Source organism: Aegilops tauschii, chromosome 3, assembly GCF_002575655.3.
Source record: "Aegilops tauschii subsp. strangulata cultivar AL8/78 chromosome 3, Aet v6.0, whole genome shotgun sequence".
NCBI lineage: Eukaryota > Viridiplantae > Streptophyta > Magnoliopsida > Poales > Poaceae > Aegilops > Aegilops tauschii.
This window is the reverse complement of record NC_053037.3, coordinates 345940394-345948110: the sequence shown is the minus strand read 5'-3', so window position 1 is coordinate 345948110 and position 7717 is coordinate 345940394. Positions and strand designations below refer to the sequence as shown.

Genomic DNA, 7717 nt, shown 5'->3' with positions numbered 1-7717 from the left:
GCAGGCGAAGAGTACCGAGGCATCAGGCAAAGGTTGCTATATTGGTGCAATGAGACCAAGACCAGGAGGACGGCAAGGCGGAGGTCATCGTGGAGCCCAAGACGGCGTCACCCCAGAGCTTTTCGCAGGCGAAGACCGCTTTTGTCAGGATAGCTTGTACTAGCTGTCCCCCTTCAAATTTGCCCGCCGTTGTTGGCTCCCTTCCCGCTCGATATTTGGGAAGAGGACCAGGGCCTATATAAGTAGAGCTAGCCACCACAGTAGAGGCATCAAATCCTCACGCCACAAGTTCATACGCACAAGAACACCTCAACCTCAAGAGGCTGTTCTTCCCTTGTACTGTTCATCATCAGCCCAAGAGGCAATCCACCACACCACACTAGAGTAGGGTATTACACCACAACGGTGGACCGAACCAGTATAAACCCCGTGTCTTTCTGTGTTGCAAGTTCATCGAGTTCATTCGCGAGATCTTAGCGAGCTAGAGCGTAGATCGGTAGGAGGGAGAGACTTCGCGCGCACCCCAGTGTTCGAACCTTAAGGGTTTGCCGGAACCCCACATCCGACAACAATCGATGGTATTAACTAATAATGGAACTTAGCAACAGGCATACAACATTAGACTCAAACTTATAGTAGAACACACACATTAGTTAGAAGTCCTGATCATGACAGATCGACTGGGTCACTGAAAACTCAAAAGTAGTAACAAGTCAATGCTAGGTGGCTGCTTGAAACGTCAAATAGAGTCACGGCTTTGATGGTACGAGATGCACTATTGTACTTGCAGCCCGGGCACGTGCATGCCCCTCCGTGATTTAATTATTTACCGCACACATTCACAAAGCGTGCCTGTCTTTGTGAATCCGTTCCACGCTGGAAGCACGATTCTACAGCCATTTCCCTCTGCAAGCGGCAAAATTTTCCACGGGCACGTTGACAATTAAGTCACTACAAGATTCAACGCCGTGCCTCTGCTTTGCAGATGATTATGCTAAAACATGGACAAAACCAAGTGAATGAAGTGATGGCAGAACCACGACTTTTCAAGAACGAGACACACGGTCCTGCCTTCGGCATTGTAACGCACTATTCTACATGCCACACACAGGCACGACCGTGATTCCATGTGCTTTAGTAGCATGTAAAGACGTGATTCTCTCACAGCAAACGATGTGAACCTACTGCCAGGCACTATATCCATTTGTGAAACAGAAAAACAAACACAACCGTGACCCATTCAGTTTGAAATCTTTGCATGACAGAAGCACAGCGTGAAGGCACATGAGGCACGGTTGGACACGCATCACAAGCATGGTTATTTGAATTACTTACAGTCATGCATTCATAACGGAAGAACATGCATTAGAATAGGCGAGGCACAGTTACCACGAAAGCCACGGTTATGCAACCCCGGAAGCACAGGCGAGGCACAGTTACCATGAAAGCCACGGTTATGCAACCCCAGAAGCACGACCCAGATTCTGTGCTTAAAAACGTTTTCGTTCCATAACGGCGGGCGTGACCATGCAACCGTGAGAGTCACGGTTGAACACTCACCGGTGGCATGGCCGTGGCTGCCTGTGCCCTTGGGTTATTTTTATCTCTTTGTCACGCAGCAGAGAAGCATGCTTGTATGCTTACAACATCCACGTTCAGAAACCGACGCGGCTGCGGAAAATAACAAGGAAACCTGTGCCTCTGATATTTTTGTCTGCCGAGTAAAAAATACATAAAGAAGCAAAAGGCATTCTTATTTAAATTTGTTTTGTTTCTATAACTGCAGCAAATTAACTTACAAGCCGTTCTTATAACCACAGCACAAGAAAATAAATATTCGACAACCGCCCGCCCTCCCCACCAATTGCTTGCTATTTCATCGCTCCACGTGCGGCCTTGTTTTTGAATGTTCAGCGATCCATTCTTCCTTCTCGACCCTTGTGCAACCCCACCCTTCTGCGTAGCTATTCAACCTATTTACCTGTAAAATTAATATTCATACATAAAAACAAAGCGAAAGATTGCGGCCATCACTGTTTTTTGCTTACGTCCTGTTTAAGCTGCATTATTACCTTTTAATTTTTCTATTCGTACTGTTCTCCGGTACCAAAAAGTCTCCACTCAGACCTTTCCTTTCTGAAAATGGACTGCGCAGATTCCGTGCCTTGTCCCGGGCTTCCCTGCATGCATTCTGTGTGCCTGGCTTGTGTGATGTTCGATTCTAGCGTACATGCAAGACTTTGGTAAATGCTCCCTGCTGTCAGTGGGGTCGTTGGAGTTGCTGGCGTCTAACGTCTTCCTCCTGGGCTAGGAGTGCATTGTCCTGAGCCGTTTGATGTCCTCGATGGTGTTGTCGGTGTTGTCGGCCATTTCATTAACCTTGCCCTCTTCTCCTACCGCGATTTCCTCTTCTCCTCTTCAATCCTCATCCTCTCCTGGACTTCTGGGTTATCCGGGCAGTTTGTTTTCCTGTGACCCTTTACTCTACAACGGCCGCACTTGGATGCGGCTTTGTTTCCTTTTCCTTTCTTCTCAGAACCAGCTATGATTCGATCTCCTTTTTTCGTACCATTTGAGGCACTCATGGGAGGGTTCTTGAGAGTTTCGGCAAGAATGCATGTGTCTGGTTCCTCGGCAAGTGCCGCCATGACTTTTATTTTCATATCTACCGTACACTCACGCAGCACACGGTATGCCTTCTCTTTTCTGCAAGCATTTGAACAGATATCCGACAACTCCGCGTAAGCGAGGCCGAATCTCATAGTTTCATCGTCTTGTATGGTCATGCTATCACCTTGACTTGTAGACAGAACTCTCAGACTCTCTGATAGATTCTTGGTCCATTTGGGGATGACAAAGGATTTTGGAAGTTGATTGATCATGCCTGTTTGGTCCATCACCTTAAGCACATGGCAGCACTAAATGCCATCCCTACTCATTTTCTTGCAGCTGCAACTATATTATTTTTTTGCTCATCCACATCTACCCTGAACTCAGACCTGTCAAATTCCTCGCCCGGATATGGTTTCCACACTTTTTCCCGAGGCTCAATAATCTTTTTTAAAAAATACTGCCTCCCCTTTGCCAGGTCAGAGCACTTGAAGTAAGTCCGGTTCCGTAGCTCCAGCTGGAATTTCCTAAAAATTTCATTCGTGTATACTTGACTTGCTTGTCTTTCAATCAGAAAACCCATCTCTAGTGATGGCGCCTTCTCTTATGTTCGGTGTCTTTTCTTGTCAAGCGTGGCGAGGCAATTTTGCTGAATCATGTGATACGCATTAACAAACCTTTTTATAGTGTCCTTGTGGTCGACGTAATTCTTCCACATTGAATTCGTGCTCTCACTGCGAGTGGTTGTTGACGAGAAAGGATAGAAACAGTCCTTGAAGTAGGCCGGCACCCAAAAATTTCGGAGTTCCCATAGCGTGTTCAGGTGTTTGTTGCCTTCCGCCTTGTGCAGAGAAATTGCTGCTTTCCATGCACGTTCAAACTCGTCTTGATCTAGTGAGTTTTTGACGATCGAAATATATCATCAGACATCCCTGGGTGCTGCGCAAACACAGCTGCGTTATTTTCCTTCAGGTTCTTCCTAATATGCCACCAGCAGAACCTGTGCCTCGTTCTCGGAAGAGCTTCCTTTATTGCAGTCTTCATCGCCTGGTCCTGGTCTGTTATTATGTATTTCGGCTCTTTACCTCCCATTGCCTCGACAAACGTGCTTAGGAGCCACTTGAATGACCCTATTTTCTCATCCTTCAAAAGGCCTACTCCAAACAGGACGGTCGACACCTGGTTGTGGACACCTATAATTGGTGCAAATGGCAAGCCATATATATTCGTAGAGAATGTCGTGTCAAAAGACACGAAATCTCCATATAGATCATAATTCATCTTACACAAGGAGTCTGTCCAGAACAGGCCGCGCACTACATTGTTCTCTGTCTCTTCCACATGGTGGAATCCCGGCCTCCGCCTCTGCATATCAGCAAACAGTTCCATGGTGTCTGCGATATCAGTGCCGCGCTCTCCAGCCCTGTCCCGGCATGCAATGTTGCTTATGTCAATCGTGTTGAACATAATTTCTCACCTCGGTTTCCCCATGGCAGTAAAAATCTGCATAACCTTCCTTGGTTCTAACCTCGCCTTCTGCAGCACTTGTATAAAGAATTTCTCCTGAGGTGTCATCTTCTTATAGCATCTCATCAACTTCAGCATCCAATCAGATGGGTGAAGCTGGTGGTTGTGCTCTAGACACACGTTCTTCAGATACCATTTCCTCCTATTTGTATCCCTCTTGGCTGTTATTTGGACTGGGCAGCTTGTCCGGATCAAGTAGTTGCTCCTTCTCTCCTTAACATGTCTCTCAGTTGTTTTATTCTGCACTTCCTTGGTGCACTGAAACACCTGCTTGTCAAGCTGTTGATCATATGTCGATCTTCTGCTCGTTGATCGCTTGGCAGCAAAGCCAACCTTTCTAGCATATCTGCAGAAAAACAAAAAGCACTCATCCAATGATCCGAATACCATACCACCCTCTGGTTCGAGCGCTTCGGTGACCTCCTGAATCGTTGGGTATATGCCTTCTTTAAACATGTCGTCCATTTCTTTCTCTACAATGGTCGGCGGCGCCATGATGATTCTGTCTACCGTGTCTTCGTTCGTCTGATCGCATTCAGTTCTCACGACATCAGTCTCATCGCCAGCCACAGGTCCACTTACAGCGGAGCTGCTGCTGCTCTGTTGTTTGTCACACGCAGCAGCGTCATTTCTGCATGGCACGGCCAAATCCATAAATCAGTCTGCCTCTCCAATGTTGCATTGTGCAATGCTGCTCCATGTTTCTCCGGCACTCGTGCAACTAAGGGACTGTGCTGCTTCTACCATGCAATCCGTGCTGGCATTGTACGCTACTTGCTGCTGTGAACGTTGCGTTTCCTTCGAAATGGATGGAGAACTATGATATTTCTTTCCCTCATCTGTTATCCCCTCCGCCAAATCCTGAACACATGGCAAGAAACAGAATTAGATGTCCAGAGCAGCATATGCATTTTTTTAGTTTCTAAACAAAAGATTTATATGACTCATCAGGGATCATCTGGAATACCAAAACCAGACCCGTGCCTCTTCACCGAGTATAAGCGGTACACCAGAGGCACTGTTCACATTACACCCAGCAGCACGAATGTGACCATGCTACACACACATCTGCACAAAGAGGCACAGATGTGCTTCTGTTTACACCATACAACCGGAGAGGCACAACAACATCCTATATAAAAGAACAACTACACATACAGTCGTACAAGACGGACAACCGTCCTCCTATTTTGCACTTTACCCTGTTCTCCCATAAAACTGTTTGTGCGTTGAATTGAAAAAGCATAGTTCCGACGTCACCTTTGTTTTCCCATGCCTCTCTTGTCCAGCAAATCTTGGCGACAACCTTCGTGCATTGGTGATTTCGCTAACGATTTTGAATGCCATCGGAGATCCTTTGGAAGGACCCCTCATGTTGAACGCCACAGGTGATCCTTTCAAAGGACCTTGCCTTATGTTTTCATCGATCCGTGGACTACCGCGATACTTGCTTCCTTCCTCGTACACCTGCGTGTGGAAGATACTGCAATTTAAATATACCAGACGAAAACAAAGAAAAAATTGCTCACAAAAAAATATACATTTTCTTTAAATGTTGTTGCACGTTCGTATATGTTGTCACCTGTATTGCTGTCTGATGCTGCTGTATGGTAAAGCTTATTGCTCCTATGTTTGATTTTGTCATTGGGCTCTTCTTGCTTGTGCCAACCGTACCGAATCCTTGAACACCAATGCTTTTGTTGCCAATGATCCTTCTGCTTGCATCAAAGGAAACTATGTTACCCTGTACCTCTTCATTATGACCGCCTACAAATGCTGGGCCGTCACAACGCCTGCTCTGCGCCTTTGTGGGCATCTGTGTCTTCAAACCAAAAAATAATTAGAGGCACGTGCGACTAAAACTTCCACGTACGTTAAAACCAGCGTTTGAAGTTTTCGCCGTTACCTACACAATCTGCTTAGTGGAGTCTCTGCTGCTTAGAATGCTCCTCTTGGCAGGTGTCTATTGCACACCATGCTCCTGGTTAGGGCGTTTGCCAAGAACTTGTATCTCACTCTTGACTCCAATTATTCCATCCCGCATGGCATGTGTGTGTTTGACAGCATCTGCATCCTTGATCTTCTTCTCGTTTTGTAGTAATTTTTTTCTTCCACCTCTCGATACTCAACTGCAGAGTAGATGCATAGGATAAACAGATATTATAGCATTCATCCTGGATATATAAATCATTTTTGTTGTTGTTAATGATCTACTATTTGGTGTTCTCAGTGGTGACAGCTTGACAGCAAACGTCCCAGAAATAAAAGACCAAACACTAATGTTCAACTGCCTTACTATTACCTACCTCCCATAATCCTTGCCGATGTCATTCAAAGACTGACCGTCCCTGTTGTCCTGACCAGATGACGCACTCCTGAACATCTGCCTCGAAAAAGAGACGTAATAAATATAAAGGTTATAAACCTGCAGTATCAGTGTTGAAACTTTTCGAAGTCGATATCAACAGAGATATATTTTTAGTTCTATATAATTAACATATATAAATATCTACATATATTAATTTTTAATTAAACTACAGCCTCAACCAAAGTGAGATCCTCTGATGCTAATTTGCTTGTGCAACACTTAACACAAAGATAACCATGAAACCTAACAAAAGTAACAACCTTGTATTACAAGGACGAGAGGATACAAAACAAAAAACAAACTCAAATCAAAGCTACAGTGTAAAACTAAACAATTTTATTCTATGAATACCGACCACAACAAATTCATCAACAAATTGAATCTCGTGTATCAGGAATCGCCACGCAAAAGGTGCATTGATAAATTTTTTACTAACCTTTGATTGCCGAATCTTATGCGCTGATTGTTCGGAAGTCACACCTTTCTAAATTGCGGGGGGGTCTGCTTCCCTGCAGCTTGTCAGCGATCCCCTTCAATGATTTTGAACCTCGGAGAGAGAGAAATGAGAAAGATAGAGGGAGAGAGAGAGAAAGAAAGAGAGAGGTTACTTCTTTTTTTCCGTGCAGGAGAAGAATAACCTGATATGTGGGGTGAGTTTTGCGACGCATGAGAGATGGACATGTTTCTTGGGCGTGACGAGATGTGGTAGGTCGACTTCACTTGACCGTCGATGACACTGACAAGTGGGCTCTCAGTTACTAATTCCTCTAAGTCTCTCACTAACTTGTGGGGTCGGCCTTATATGAGTCCTACGAGGAGTACCTCCATCTGAGATGAGAAAATGTGGTAGGTGGACTTCAAACTCATACTGACATGTGGGCTCTCAAATAGTTCCTCCAAGTATTTGACTAACTTGTGGGGTCGTCCGCAGATGAGTTCCAGATCTCTCTCCATCTAGCATCGGTGGCGACAGGCGAGCTCTCCAAAGGAAAGCCAATCCTGATCCCTCCACAGAGTTCGCTCGTCATTGAAAAATTATCGGTCTCCTTCATCTCACTCGCCGTGGATCTCCTGTTCAGGTAATCCATTGCATCCTCACCATGATTATGCCACTGATTCAACGTTTGAACAAAAAATTACCAGTGCTAGCAATTCCGCGGGCTGCACACACACCGCATGTGCGCAACACAGCAGGTGGGGCGTGATTTGAAT

General features: G+C 45.4%; 1 pseudogene; it reads right to left on the bottom strand.

The window, feature by feature from the left end:
• Positions 1–2288: 2288 nt before the first annotated feature.
• LOC141042938 (uncharacterized) lies at positions 2289–6798 on the bottom strand (annotated as a pseudogene).
• Positions 6799–7717: the final 919 nt, after the last annotated feature.